This window comes from Triticum urartu, chromosome 5A, assembly GCF_056163025.1.
Source record: "Triticum urartu cultivar PI428250 chromosome 5A, HENAU_Tu73, whole genome shotgun sequence".
Lineage (NCBI taxonomy): Eukaryota > Viridiplantae > Streptophyta > Magnoliopsida > Poales > Poaceae > Triticum > Triticum urartu.
Window position 1 is genome coordinate 639,460,515 of NC_141877.1, and position 16,814 is coordinate 639,477,328.

The window sequence follows — 16,814 nt, forward strand, 5'->3', positions numbered from 1 at the left end:
CCGCTGTTGGATCTCATGGCGGGTCATCCCTTTAAGCCGTCGATCAAAGCTGATGTATGAGTATGGTGGAGGCCCGGATGACTCTCTTCGTCACAGCCTTGTTCAATTAACAGAAGAAGATATTGTTTCAATGTCAACTCTTCTGGTGAATGGGAAATACGAAGCTTGCAGTGTCGTTGGGTTAAACCCCTTCTGCCAGCTTAACCCGGTGCCAGAAGTAAGGATATTGTTATTTCTCTCCTTTGTATTTTCCCAGACGTATTGTTTTAATACTTGCCTGACTCTTTATCTTGTTTTTACCTGTCTGCAGGCCAATTCTGACTTCTGGAAAGTTAAGTATGACCACGAGGCTGCCAAGAAAGCGAAAGCCGCCGCTATAAACGCCAAGAAAACGACCCGGAGGTCAAAAAAGAAGAAAAAGAACACTGCTGAAGATTGGATGAAGCTTGATGACACATCTGATTCGGAGGTAGCCCTTGATTCCCTTGGCCAATTTTTTAACAATCTTATTGACACTGATCCTTGCCAGGATGAACTGGGGCCAGTCAGGCTGTGGAAGCAGAGGTAACTATCATTTCCTCCGACTCAGAGCCCTTGCCAAGACAAAAAGTTCGACGAGTGATCCGTAAAGTAAGGTTTTCTAACCCTTTAGCTCACTTGGATCCCAACTTTCTTTTGAAAAAGCAGCAACATGAAAGCCGCCGTCAAGCTCGGACTGAAGATGAGCCGGCTGTCGTTCTTCAACAAACTCCTCAAAAGCGCCCGAATGAGGTTTACTTCTTTCTGTCTTTAACTCTGTTTAATGGATCCTACCCCTTGTATTACTTTAACTCTATTTTATCTTTTCAGGAGGTGTCTCGCTCTTCTGGCGTTTCATCATAGACGCAATTTCCGGCCTTCAAGACTGCCCCTGGGTAATGAAAAATCCTCATGTTTTCCGGGTTGTTCAAATTGTATCTTTATACTGATAATCCTGCAACATTTTTCTTAGTGGCCAAGCTAAATCCAAGAAGGCAAAGGTAGCTAAACTGGCAGAAGACCCGCCGGTGCTTGCATCTCACCCGGCCAGGCCATCTTCTCCATTAACCAACGCTCCAGAAGACCCGCCTGTTGATGCAGAAGCAAATCCTCCTGAGCCGTCGTTTGATGAGACCACTTTGAACCCTTCTGCTACTGGACCATCAAGCTTAGCCAACCCGCCATCACCGTCTGCACAAGATGTTCAGATCACCGGGAGTCGCTTTATTGAACCAGGGAATCCAACTGTGCTGGCTCAGTGTACTGCGAAACAAGAGGCATTGGAGAGGCAGAAAGTGCACTTTGACGTTGCCAATTACGACCATCTAAATGACAACGTTATTTTATCCGGCTATCTCAGCCACGTGCACTCCAGTCGCGACTCTGAGATCGAAATGGTCAAACAGTTGCATCTGAAATATGAGGTATGTTCTTCCCGCTTATCTATATTCCTTCAGCCCCCAAGTCTTCAGATTATGAAACAACCGGAATGATCTATAGACTTTAGCATATAGGCCAAGACCTTTACCTTTGATTTTCTTGAATTCAATAAAATAGAACAAAACTTCACCTGTAGTCCCCAAGGGTCGGTTCTTTTTTATCATAAATGAGTCGGTACCTTAAATTTTTTGTACCGTATTCAAAGAACTCAATATTCCGGCTTAACCTTGAGAAACTTGTTGAATTGCATACATTAGCCCTCAAGTGCCAAGTGTTGTTACTTTGTAAAGTACTTGGGACTTAAAGTATGTCTTTAGAGCCATAAGAAATTGTTTTGGTATACATTAGCCCCCAAGTGTCAAGTGGTTTTTTGGAAAGTACTTGAGACTTGAATCTTGATATTTGAACCTTTGAGCAAAATCTTGACTTATCTGAGTATGTATTCTTGCAGAATGCCTTATCTGAACTAAACTCGCAATTGACTGATGCGAAGACCCGACTAGCTGGTCAGGAAGAAGAAATTAAGTTGCTAACTCCAAATTGCAAATAAGTCTCTCTGAGGCGGAAAACTTAAAGACCAGTTTGGCTGCCAAGAAGAAAACCTGGGCAGAGGAAAAAATGCTTCTGACACAATGCGCTGAGAGAGCCGAAGCAGCCCTTCAAGATGTGTCAACAGAGCTGAACGGCTTAAAGGGCCGGGTGTCTCAAATGGTGGCCGCCATCTTTGGTAAGCCGTCTGTTTTTAATCTTATGTACTTTTTGCTGATCCGGATTATAAGCCGCCAGCTGACTTTGTTTTTAAAACATGCGCAGGCCCACGAAGCAAGAACCTGAGCCAAGATCCTTTGATTAAACTAAAGGCAGTGTACACTTTAGTAGAACAACTGTATATTGGCGCACAACGGGCACTTGCCGCCATCTCTCCTGCCAATCAAGGACCCAACCGGCTCAGCGACGTCTTGAAGAAACTATCAATCCTGACTGCCAGATTTCAAGAAGTGAAGCGCTCCTGTGCGTGAGTCGGGGCTTTGACTGCCTGAGCCGCTCCAAGGCTTGGGTGCCAGACCTAGACCCGGCGGACGTCGCCAGAGGCTATCCTACCGTGAAGGAAGATGGATCTCCCTTTGAGCAGGATGACTTCATGGCTTGCGTGCGCGGAGTCCGGCCTCAGGCAACTACCCTTGGAGATGATACCAACATTGACAAATATCAGCCGGGTTTTGATGCTGAAAATAAGAAGATGGCGACTCCCTCGTACAAGGTGGCAGATTTGATCCCGCCTATAAGGGAAAATACATTTGCCCCGGAAGTTGACCCGGCAGGCCTGATCGACGATGAAGCCGAATTTGTCGCCGTGAATGGTTTTGACTAGTCAAAACCCAACTTCCAGCCAACAAAGGGCGATGAACCGGCGAGGGAGGAGTAACAACCATCTTCATTGTCTTTATAAATAGCCGTGTAATAGTTTAGCTGTGAAAACACGGAATGCCTTGCTTATGCCATGTGCAGAAGACACTGTGTGTGACTCTGTGTTTCCTGATGGCAATATATGCATTATATTTGATGATTGTTTCTGCAACACTTTAAGTCTGTTCCCTGTAGATACAAGAGAAAAGACTGGCTTGGCGGCTTAGAACCGAACGGGTTAAAACACCCGGCTTATATCCAATATGTTTATCACAATAGAAAACAGAAAACAGATATAAATAAAGGACAAGGGCTGAAACTAACTCTTTAGTTAATGTAGCAGGCAATCACATATAAATAATAGCCATACTTGTACCTTTGATCCTTAGACCACCGGCTTGAGTAACCCGGGTAATGAAGTTGGTAACTCAATCTTTCTGAGAAATCAATGCCTTTGAATACTTTAATGATCAGCATACCTTGGTAGCTTTGTTGTCAAATAGACAAGCCGACGAAGAAGATCATGCTAATTATTTGTAACAAGAAACTCCAAGGCAAATAACAGTTAACAAGTATGATTTAACCTTATATTTAAAGGTTGGTGGCTTCTGATTCGAATACGATCAGTAAACCGGACCAAAGGGGTTAAGCTAGGGTTCGAATATGACCATATAGCCCCCAGTGGCTGTGGCGTTGCGCCGATCAAGAGGGTACCGACAGCTATGTTCTCTTTGGTTCGAATACGACCTATGTTTGAACAGGAAGCCCCCAAATGACCTTGAGAGGTTTTTAACGACCCTGATTCGAATAAGATCCAAGTCAGACCCAAAAGGGGTTAAGCTATGATTCGGATATGATCAAGAAGCCCCCTAGTAAGTTTGGCCTTGAGCCGATCAAGAGGGTTACGACAGCTATGTTCTCTTTGGTTCGAATACGACCTATGTTTGAGTAGGAAGCCCCCAAGTGACCATGATAATTGCAGCTAGATTCAAATACGATCATAAGCCAGAACAAAAAAAGGTTAGACTTGATTCAAATATGATCAGCTCCTTAATAGTCATTTGAAAATAAGAAATATACAAAAGATGCATAATCTTTGAGAAGAAAAGAGACCGATGGTCTTAGTTTATTGCTTTTTCATGGTATATACAATGTTAAAGTATGTACATGATGAGAGCCGGTGGCTCAGGTGTAGTATGGCCGAAGTTGAGCAATGTTCCACGGCCGGCGGGTCTCCTCCTCTGACTTACGTGAATCTTTGTGCTCTCAAACGTCAATGAGGTAATACAACCCGTTGTTTAAATTCTTGTTGACCACAAAGGGTCCTTCCCAAGGTGGGGATAACTTGTGCGCATCTGACAGATCCTGGATGAGCCAGAGCACCAGGTCGCCTTCCTGAAAAGCCCTGGACTTAACCCGGCGGCTGTGATAACGGCACAGGTCCTGTTGATAAATTGCTGATCGAGCCGCTGCTAAGTCTCTTTCTTCATCCAACAATTCAAGTGCATCATGTCTGGCTTGTTCATTATTAGCTTCAATATAAACCGCCACACGGGGTGAGTCATGACGGATGTCACTAGGCAACACTGCTTCCGCTCCATAAACCATGAAGAAAGGTGTGTAACATGTAGACCTGTTAGGCATGGTGTTGATACTCCACAACACCGAGGGTAATTCCTCTATCCAACAACCCAACGTTCGCTATAAGGGAACCATAAGCCGGGGTTTGAGACCTTTCAAAATTTCCCGATTGGCTCTCTCAGCTTGACCATTGGATTGAGGATGAGCTACAGAAGAAACATCAAGCCGGATATGCTCACGTTGACAAAACTCCTCCATAGCCCCTTGGGACAGATTAGTGTCATTGTCAGTGATAATGTTGTGTGGAAAACCAAAATGGAAGATCACCTTTTTCATGAACTGAACCGCCGTGGCCGCGTCACACTTACTCACTGGCTCCGCCTCAACCCACTTAGTGAATTTATCAACTGCCACTAAGAGATGTGTCTTTTTATCCTTAGACCTTATGAAAGGTCCCACCATGTCAAGCCCCCAGACCGCAAACGGCCAAGTGATTGGAATCATCCGGAGCTCTTGAGTGATACGTCTCTGTCGTATCTACTTTTCCAAACACTTTTGCCCTTGTTTTGGACTCTAACTTATATGATTTGGATGGAACTAACCCGGACTGACACTATTTTCAGCATAATTGCCATGATGTTGTTTTATGTGCAGAAAACAAAAGTTCTCAGAATGACTTGAAACTCCACGGAATATCTTACAATAAATAATAAAAATTCCTCACCAAAGATGAAGACCAGGGGGCCCACACCCTTGCCACGAGGGTGGGGGAGCGCCCTATGTGGGCCCCCTGGAGACCTCCCTACTCCAACTCCAACTCAATATAACTGCTTTCGGGGAGAAAAATATAGGAGAGAAGATTTCATTGCGTTTTACGATATGGAGACACTGCCAAGCCCTAAAACCTCTCGGGAGGGCTGATCTGGAGTCCGTTCGGGGCTCCGGAGAGGGGGATTCGTCGTCGTCGTCATCATCAACCATCCTCCATCACCAATTTCATGATGCTCACCGCTGTGCGTAAGTAATTCCATTGTAGGCTTGCCGGACGGTGATGGGTTGGATGAGATTTATCATGTAATCGAGTTAGTTTTGTTAGGGTTTGATCCCTAGTATCCATTATGTTCTGAGATTGATGTTGCTATGACTTTGCTATGCTTAATGCTTGTCACTAGGGCCCGAGTGCCATGATTTCATATCTGAACATATTATGTTTTCATTAATATATGAGAGTTCTTGATCCTATCTTGCAAGTCTATAGTCACCTATTATGTGTTATGATCCGTTAACCCCGAAGTGACAATAATCGGGATACTTACCGGTGATGACCGTAGTTTAAGGAGTTCATGTATTCACTATGTGCTAATGCTTTGTTTCGGTTCTCTATTAAAAGGAGGCCTTAATATCCCTTAGTTTCCATTAGGGCCCCGCTGCCACGGGAGGGTAGGACAAAAGATGTCATGCAAGTTCTTTTCCATAAGCACATATGACTATATTCGGAATACATGCCTACATTATATTGACGAATTGGAGCTAGTTCGGTGTCACCCTATGTTATGACTATTACATGATGAACCGCATCCGGCATAATTATCCATCACTGATCCGATGCCTACGAGCTTTCCATATACTGGTTTACGCTTATTTACTTTCTCGTTGCTATTGTTATAATCACTACATAATACCAAAAATATTACTTTGCTTTCATTACTCTTTTGTTACCGTTACCACCACTATCATATTACTTTGCTACTAAACACTCTGCTGCAGATACTAAGTTTCCAAGTGTGGTTGAATTGACAACTCAGCTGCTAATACTTGAGAATATTCTTTGGCTCCCCTTGTGTCGAATCAATAAATTTGGGTTGAATACTCTACCCTCGAAAGCTGTTGCGATCCCCTATACTTGTGGGTCATCAAGACTAATTTCTGGCGCCGTTGTCGGGGAGCATAGCTCTATTCTTTGAGTCACTTGGGATTTATATCTGCTGGACACTATGAAGAACTTGAAAGACGCTAAGACAACAATTTATGCCTCAACTACGAGGGGAGGTAAGGAACTGCCATCTAGCTCTGCACTTGATTCACCTTCTGTTATGAGTAAGCTTGCGACATCTAAACCTGCTTCTGCTATTCGCTCTGATATGTCGCATGTTATTGATGATGTTACTTCTGCTATACATGATACTTATGATGAAACTACTTCTATGCTTGATACTACTGTGCCACTTGGTGATTTTCTCGAGGAACGACTTGCTAGGGCTAGAGAGATTGAAAATATTGAATCTGATTATGATGATGAAAGTGATGATGAAGAATCACTTGTTATTCCTGAGGGTTATTTATTTGATCAAGAAGCTTCTTTAGCTATTTTAGCTTGCAAAGATAGATATGAACTCAAAAGGTTATTAGCTAAATGGAATAAGCAATCTCTAAATGCTAGGATGAAACCTGACCCTGCTTTTGCTACTTCACCTATCTGTGTTACTGATAAGGATTATGAATTCTCTGTTGATCATGATATAATTACTTTGGTTGAATCTGATCCTTTTCATGGCTATGAATCTGAAACTGTTGTGGCACATCTTACTAAATTAAATGGTATAGCCACCCTGTTCACTAATGATGAGAGATCTCGCTACTTTTATATCCTTAAAATATTTCCGTTCTCATTAAAGGGTGATGCTAAGATATGGTTTAATTCTCTTGATCCTGGTTGTGTGCATAGTCCCCAGGATATGATTTACTACTTCTCTGCTAAATATTTCCCTACTCATAAGAAACAAGCTGCTTTAAAGGAAATATACAACTTTGTGCAAATTAAAGAAGAGAGTCTCCCACAAGCTTGGGGGAGGCTTCTCAAGTTACTTAATGCTTTGCGTGATTATCCTCTTAAGAAAAATGAAATACTTGATATCTTTTACAATGGACTAACCGATGCTTCCAGAGATTACCTGGATAGTTGTGCTGGTTCTCTTTTCAAGGAAAGAACACCGAATGAAGCTGAAATCTTATTGCATAATATGTTGACAAATGAAAATAATTGGGCACCTCCTGAGCCAGCTCCTGCTCCAATTAATGATCCTATTCCTAAACCAACTCTGAAGAAGAGAGGTGTCCTATTTCTCAGTCCCGAAGATATGCAAGAGGCAAAGAAATCTATGAAAGAAAAAGGTATTAAAGCTGAAGATGTTAAGAATTTACCTCCTATTGAAGAAATACATGGTCTTAATTTACCGCCTGTCGAAGAAACATATGATCTTGATCCTTTATTTATTGAAGAACCTCCAGACCCCGATAACCCGACACAGGTAGTAAAGGTAAATTCTCTCTATAGATATGATAAAGCTGAAATCCCTCCTACTAAAATTGCTAGTCAATTCTTGGATGAGTTTGATAGTTTTATGTTTAAGCAAGAAGACTTCAATGCTTATTTTGGTAGACAATTAAAACAAGATGTTGATATGATTAAATACTTGGTGATTATATGGCTAATATTAGAGGTGAACTTAAACTTGTTAGCAAACATGCTTCTATGGTTACCACTCAAGTAGAACAAGTACTTAAAGCTCAAAAGGAATTGCTCAATGAGAGGAATAGTAAGAAAAATAATTATGCTGTTAAAGTGGCTACTAGAACTGGTAGAATGACTCAGGAACCTCTGTATCCTGAAGGCCACCCTAAGAGAGTTGAGCAAGATTCTCAGAGAAATAATATTGATGCACCTAGTTCTTCTAAAAGTAAGAGAAAGAAAAATGATAGAACTGTGCAAACTTCTAGTGAACCTATTGTTGAACCACCTGATAATCCAAATGATATCTCTATGTCTGATGCTGAAACACAATCTGGCAATGAACATGAACCTAATGAAAATGTTAATGATGATGTTCATAATAATGCTCAACCTAGTAATGATAATGATGTAGAAATTGAACCTGCTGTTGATCTTGATAACCCACAATCAAAGAATCAATGTTATGATAAGAAAGATTTTGTTGCTAGGAAACATGGTGAAGAAAGAGAACCTTGGGTTCAGAAACCCATGCCTTTTCCTCCCAAACCATCCAAGAAAAAAGATGATGAGGATTTTGAGGGCTTTGCTGAAATGATTAGACATATCTTTTTGCGTATGCGAATAACTGATATGCTCAAAACCAATCCTTATGCTAAGTACATGAAAGATATTGTTACAAATAAAAGAAAGATACCAGAAGCTGAAATTTCCACCATGCTTGCTAATTATACTTTTAAGGGTGGAATACCAAAGAAACTTGGAGATCCAGGAGTACCTACTATACCATGCTCCATTAAAAGAAACTATGTTAAAACTGCTTTATGTGATCTTGGAGCCGGTGTTAGTGTTATGCCTCTCTCTTTATATCATAGACTTGATTTGAATAAGTTGACACCTACTGAAATATCTTTGCAAATGACTGATAAATCAACTGCTATACCTGTTGGTATTTGTGAGGACGTGCCTGTTGTGGTTGCAAACATTACTATTTTAACAGACTTTGTTATTCTTGATATTCCCTAGGACGATAGTATGTCTATTATTCTTGGAAGACCTTTTCTTAATACTGCAGGGGCTGTTATTGATTGCAACAAAGGCAATGTCACTTTTCATGTTAATGGTAATGAGCATATGGTACATTTTCCGAGGAAACAACCTCAAGTTCATAGTATCAATTCTATCGGAAAAATTCCATCGATTATATTTGGAGGGTTTGAATTTCCTCTTCCTACTATCAAGAAGAAATATGATATACTTATTATTGGGGATGTGCATATCCCCGTTGAGGTAACCTAGTGTTATTCGAAATTTCTCCGATTTCATGTTAATCGGAATGAGTTTGTTAACAAGACTTGATCAACCTTGTTAGTGGATTCCTTTTGATGAGCATGAGATGGATGGAACTAGAAGCACAACCTTCTGTACCCTCTCTATACTTTATGTTATTTAGCTGAAATAAAGTAAAAATGAATAATTTTCTGTATGTTATCTGATTATCCGTGCAATATAAAAATACCTCGAAAATAAAAGTTCTCCAAATGCCCTGAAAATTAAATATGTTTTTTCTAGAATATTTGAGGATTTATGGAACAAAGAACACACCAGGGGGGCCAACCACCTTGCCCGAGGGTGGAGGGCACGCCCACCCCTCTAGGGCGCGCCCCCCTGCCTCGTGGGCCCACTGTGGCCCTCCTCCACTTATTCCTGCACCCATCCTCTTCTTCTTCCTCATCACAGTACGACCCCAACAACTATTATTATGGATATCAGCCAGGCCAGCCGTGGCCATAGACCAACTTAGGCCAAAAGCCTAAGCTTGGGGGAGTATGTATTTCTCACCGACATTACATTTATGTTCACACACACTCATTGCTAGATGTCGGTGCTCATACTTTTTCATTGTATCATCCATGCTAGTTTATTTCCTTTTATGCTTTCTTCTTGTGTGTTTAATAAACCTTAAGAAAAAAACAAAAAATAGTTGTAGCTTTTAATTAATTTACTTTCCATGCTTGTAGTAGTAATTAAAAATAAAACCCAAAAATATTTCCCGTTCTTCTTTTGCTTGTTGGGAGCTTTCCCGTGTAAATAGTTTTATTTCTTTTCTTTCTTTGGGGTTCAATAGGAGAAGACCATGATTAAATTGTTGAAGTGGCTCTTATATGCTTTATTGTTGATTTAACCAAGAGCCCATATTGCTTTGTCTTCTCCTGTTTATTGAATGCTCGCAGATTCCAGCTTAGTCCAATGCACGTGCACTCTTATTATTACTCACATCGTTCGGTCGTGCAAGTGAAAGGCAATTATGATGATATATGATGGACTGACTGAGATGAGAAAAGCTGGTATGAACTCGACCTCTTTTGTTTTTGTAAATATGATGAGTTCATCGTTCTTGATTCAGCTTGTTATGAATAAACATATTTGCAATGACAATTAGAGATCATAGTTGCTTGTGCCATGCTTGATTAGCTATGAGTTATAATGGTTTACCTTGCGTGCCAACATGCTATTAAAATGGTTATGATGTGGTATGATAGGGTGGTATCCTCCTCAGAATGATTTAAGTGACTTGACTTGGCACATGTTCACGCATGTAGTTGAAACAAATCAACATAGCCTTCACGATATTTATGTTCATGGTGGATTATATCCTACTCATGCTTGCATCCAATGTTTATTAATTTTAATGCGTGTACATGGCTGAAAGATCGTGGATGTCGCCTAGAGGGGGGTGAATAGGCGTTTTAAAATAATTATGATTTAGGCTTGAACAAATGCGGAATAAACCTAGTAGTTAATTTGTCAAGCACAAAACCTAAAACAACTAGGCTCACCTATGTGCACCAACAACTTATGATAAGCAAGATAAGCAACCATGTGATAGCAAGATATATGACAAGAAACAATATGGCTATCACAAAGTAAAGTGCATAAGTAAAGAGCTCAGGTAAGAGATAACCGATGCACGCGGAGACAACGATGTATCCCGAAGTTCATACCCTTGCGAATGCTAATCTCCGTTTGGAGCGGTGTGGAGGCACAATGCTCCCCAAGAAGCCACTAGGGCCACCATAATCTCCTCACGCCCCCGCACAATGCAAGATGCCGTGATTCCACTAAGGGACCCTTGAGGGCGGTCACCGAACCCGTACAAATGGCAACCCTTGGGGGTGGTCACCGAACCCGTACACTTTGGCAACCCTTGGGGGCGGTCACCGGTACCCGTCAAATTGCTCGGGGCAATCTCCACAACCTAATTGCAGACCCTGACGCTTGCCCGGAGCTTTACACCACAATGATTGAGCTCCGAACAACACCAACCGTCTAGGGCGCCAAGGCACCCAAGAGGAACAAGCTCTAGGGTGCCCAAACACCCAAGAGTAATAAGCTTCTCAAACTTCACTTCCACGTATCATTGTGGAGAACTCAAACCAATGCACCAAATGCAATGGCAAGGGCACACGGAGTGCCCAAGTCCTTCTCTCTCAAATCCCACCAGAGCAACTAATGCTAGGGAGGAAAATGAGAGGAAGAACAAGAAGGAGAACACCAAGAACTCCAAGATCTAGATCCAAGGGGTTCCCCTCACATAGAGGAGAAAGTGATTGGTGGAAATGTGGATCTAGATCTCCTCTCTCTTTTCCCTCAAAAACTAGCAAGAATCCATGGAGGGATTGAGAGTTAGCAAGCTCAAAGAAGGCCAACAATGGGGGCAAAACGAGCTCAAGAGATTAGGTTCATTGGGGAAGAATACCCCCTTTTATAGGTGGGGAAAAATCCAACTGTTATGCTCACAGCCCGCACAGAGCGGTACTACCGCTAGGGCGGAAGTACCCCTTTGAAAAACAACATAGAGGAGGAAAAAGGCCAGAAGAACCGCCGGAGCGGTACTACCGCCCGTCCTCACGGTACTACCGCTCGACCTCACGGTACTACCGCAAATGGTAGCGGTACTACTGCTTGCGAGCGGTAGAAAAAAAATACATCCGGGCCTACCACCGCAAGACTTGGGACGAGTTTTTGGTCCGGAGCGGTACTACCACTGTAGGAGCCGCGGTAGTACTGCTCTGGAGCGGTAGTAAAAAATTACATCCACTCCAATTCGCGGTAGTACCGCTGCAGCCTTTTCAGAACACCAAAACTGCCACAACTTTTGCAAACGGACTCCGAATTCGATGAAACCAAGTTTGTTGGAAAGCTAGCGATAAGGGCTAACACAATCTTCAAAGAAATATCAATAAGAAGCAAATTAGAAAAGGCCCATAAGAAAATGGTGAGAACCCTTCCTCGGAAAAGACCGGTAAAACCTCCAACACCGAAAACATCATAGAAGATGCATGCAAACTCCGTTTTCGATGAACTCAAGCTTGTCATCAAGATGACCATAAGCTCTAAGACTCGCAAAAAGAACCAAACAAGAACCAAGAAAGATGATGCAAGGATGCATTGGTTTGAGCTCTCTACTAACGATACGATCAAGCTACCAACTTGAGAGTCCCCCTTGATAGTACGGCAAACGATCCTATAACCCGTTCTCCAAACTACCACCATGAGACCGGTAAAATAGAAAACCTATCAAGGGCAAACCTTTGCCTTGCACATGGTCCACTTGAGCTAGATGATGACGGTCTTGACTCCCTCAAGTTGGATCACCTTTGTTGATTGCGTTGGCTCGATGAAAACTAGATGATTGCTCCCCCATAGTCCACTATGGTTGAGCCACTCTTCGGCGCATCTTCACAAGTCCATTGTCACCACAATGGACGGCAAGCTTCAAGCACTTGATCTCTTCGCGATGATCCACTTGAACTTGCACACGGCAATCTTGATGACAATCACCACTTGATGTCATCCTCTCCATGGGTTGAGTGATATCTTCCTCTTGACACAAGCCCATGAACACGTACCTAACCCCACGTAGAACTCTCACATAGACCATGGGTTAGTACACAAAGCACAATGGACAATGCTTACCAAACCATGGGATCACTTGATCCCTCTCGGTACATCTTCTACGCTTTGTGAGTTGATCAACTTGATTCACTCTTGACTTAGTCTTGATCAACCTTGAATCTTTCCAACTCTCTTCATTTGGATGATGTCTTGAAGGTAAACATGAATGATCACACAATCTTCTTCTTCAAGACATGCTTGCAATAAGCTCAACTCTCACATGACCAAGCTTTGGATAATTCCTTAATAGCACCTTGGTCAACACAAACTCTCCTTGAAACCAACACATGTACTCTGATCACACAATCTTCTTCTTCAATACATGCTTGCAATAAGCTCAACTCTCACATGACCAAGCTTTGGATAATTCCTTAATAGCACCTTGGTCAACACAAACTCTCCTTGAAACCAACACATGTACTCCAAGAAAAGCCTATGGACAAAACCTTCAAATATAACTCAAGGCAACCATTAGTCCATAGAGATTGTCATCAATTACCAAAACCAAACATGGGGGCACCGCATGTTCTTTCAATGGTTGTTGTCGCTCTCTAGTTGGTCGCTTCCCAGTCTTTTGCTACCCTTCACCTGTACTAAGCGGGAATACTGCTTGTGCATCCAAACTCCTTAAACCCCAAAGTTATTCCACATGAGTCCACTATACCTTCCTATATGCGGTATCTACCTGTCGTTCCAAGTAAATTTGTATGTGCCAAACTCTAAACCTTCAAATAATCATCATGTTTTGTATGCTCGAATAGCTCATGTATCAACTAGGGTTGCCTTTATCTTCCATGCTAGGCGGGTTATTCTCAAGAGGAGTGGACTCCGCCCCTCACTCATGAGAAAATGGCTGGTCACCGGGATGCCCAGTCCCATGCTTTATGCAAACTAAATCAAAAATAATTGCAAAACAAAACTCCCCCTGGGACCTGATGTATGTTGGAGGCACTCATTGTTTCGAGCAAGCCATGGATTGATGTTTGTTGGTGGAGGGGGAGTATAAACTTTACCATTCTATTTGGGAACCGCCTATAATGTGTGTAGCATGGAAGATATCGCCATCTCTTGGTTGTTATGTTGACAATGAAAGTATACCGCTCAAAATATTATTCGCCTCTATTTCCAAACCGAGCTCTGGCACCTCTACAAATCTCTGCTTCCCTCTACGAAGGGCCTATCTATTTACTTTTATGTTGAGTCATCACCCTCTTATTAAAAGCACTAGCTGGAGAGCACCGTTGTCATTTGCATTCATTATTGTTAGTTTACATTGGGTGTGACTATGATTGGATATCTTTTACCATGAATTACAACATCTAGTCAGTCCTTGATCTTTAAAGGTGCTCTGCATTTATGTTTTGCGGTCTCAGAAAGGGCTGGCGAGATACCATCCTGTTATATCATATTATGATTGTTTTGAGAAAGTGTTGTCATCCGAGATTTATTATTATGGCTTGCTAGTTGATTATGCTATTGATATGGGTAATCATGAGACCTGATAATTATTGCAAATATGGTTAGTTATAATCTTTGCTGAAAACTTGAATGCTAGCTTGACACATTTACAACAACAAGAGAAACAGAGTTTGAAGTTTTTCTTTATTTCTTTCAGTTTGTCAACTGAATTGCTTGAGGACAAGCAAGGGTTTAAGCTTGGGGGAGTTGATACGTCTCCGTCGTATCTACTTTTCCAAACACTTTCGCCCTTGTTTTGGACTCTAACTTGTATGATTTGAATGGAACTAACCCGGACTGACGCTATTTTCAGCAGAATTGCTATGATGTTGTTTTATGTGCAGAAAACAAAAGTTCTCGGAATGACCTGAAACTCCACGGAATATCTTACAATAAATAATAAAAAATCCTCGCCAAAGATGAAGACCAGGGGGCCCACACCCTTGCCACGAGGGTGGGGGGCGCCCCCCCCCCTAGGGCGCGCCCCCTACCTCGTGGGCCCCCTGGAGACCTCTCGAGTCCAACTCCAACTCTATATAACTGCTTTCGGGGAGAAAAATATAGGAGAGAAGATTTCATCGCGTTTTACGATACGGAGCCGCTGCCAAGCCATAAAACCTCTCGAGAGGGCTGATCTGGAGTCCGTTCGGGGCTCCGGAGAGGGGCATTCGTCGCCGTCGTCATCATCAACCATCCTCCATCACCAATTTCATGATGCTCACCGCTGTGCGTGAGTAATTCCATCGTAGGCTTGCTAGACGGTGATGGGTTGGATGAGATTTATCATGTAATCGAGTTAGTTTTGTTAGGGTTTAATCTAGGGGTGGGCATAAAAACCGATGAACCGAACACCGAACCGAAACCGTAACCGAAAAAACCGAATTTTCGGTTTTTACCAATGATGCAGAAAAATTCGGTTTCTACACTGAATAACCGAATTAAGTTCGGTAAGTTCAGTTTTATTTTCGGTTAATTGGAAAAGATACCGAACAGTGCGTACGCATGTCTTCCAGCCAGTTGTACGTCGCTAAGGTGCATGCAATCCAGCCCGCATGCGCCTGCGCGGCCACATGCATGCAGGCCCTGCAACCAACATGCATGCAAGGCCCAAAGAAAGCTCAGCCACGTGACTGCATGAGTCCGTGGGCTTCTTTTTTATTTTTATTTTAGTCGACTTTATGGGCTTCTTGGCATAAGGCAGAGCGACCGGCCAGCAACCATCATGTTTAGTCCCACCTCGTTTGTTTAAGGAGAAGTAGACAGCAAATCGTATATATAATAGGCCATGCGTGAGGGGTGTCGGGCACAAGTGCAAAGCGCACTATTCACGTCTCCGTGTATCGGTATATACCGAAACTGAACCGAAATTTTCGGTCAACCGAAATATCGGTTACCTGTTCTGCATTGCCATTTTCGGTTTCCAGTTCAGCAAACCGAATTTAATAAAACACCGAACGGTAAAAACCGAATTTTCGGTTTATACCGAACGCCTAGGCCTAGTTTGATCCCTAGTATCCACTATGTTCTGAGATTGATGTTGCTATGACTTTGCTATGCTTAATGCTTGTCACTAGGGCCCGAGTGCCATGATTTCAGATCTGAACCTATTATGTTTTCATTAATATATGAGAGTCCTTGATCCTATCTTGCAAGTCTATAGTCACCTATTATGTGTTATGATCCGTTAACCCCAAAGTGACAATAATCGGGATACTTACCGGTGATGACCGTAGTTTGAGGAGTTCATGTATTCACTATATGTGCTAATGCTTTGTTCCGGTTCTCTATTAAAAGGAGGCCTTAATATCCTTTAGTTTCCATTAGGACCCCGCTGCCACGGGAGGGTAGGACAAAAGATGTCATGCAAGTTATTTTCCATAAGCACGTATGACTATATTCGGAATACATGCCTACATTATATTGACGAATTGGAGCTAGTTCTGTGTCACCCTATGTTATGACTGTTACATGATGAACCGCATCCGGCATAATTATCCATCACTGATCCGATGCCTATGAGCTTTCCATATAATGGTTTACACTTATTTACTTTCTCGTTGCTATTGTTACAATCACTACATAATACCAAAAAATATTACTTTGCTTTCATTACTGTTTTGTTACCGTTACCACCACTATCATGTTACTTTCCTACTAAACACTTTGCTGCAGATACTAAGTTTCTAGGTGTGGTTGAATTGACAACTCAATTGCTAATACTTGAGAATATTCTTTGGCTCCCCTTGTGTCGAATCAATAAATTTGGGTTGAATACTCTACCCTCGAAAGCTGTTGCGATCCCCTATACTTGTGGGTCATCATTGAGCCGGCACATGCGCTCGTCGTGCGAACTTTTGACATCCATCATATCTGCTGACCAGATCCTCTGCATCAGCGTGGGCCGTCAACCAGTAAAAACCGTGACGAAAAGCCTTGACCACCA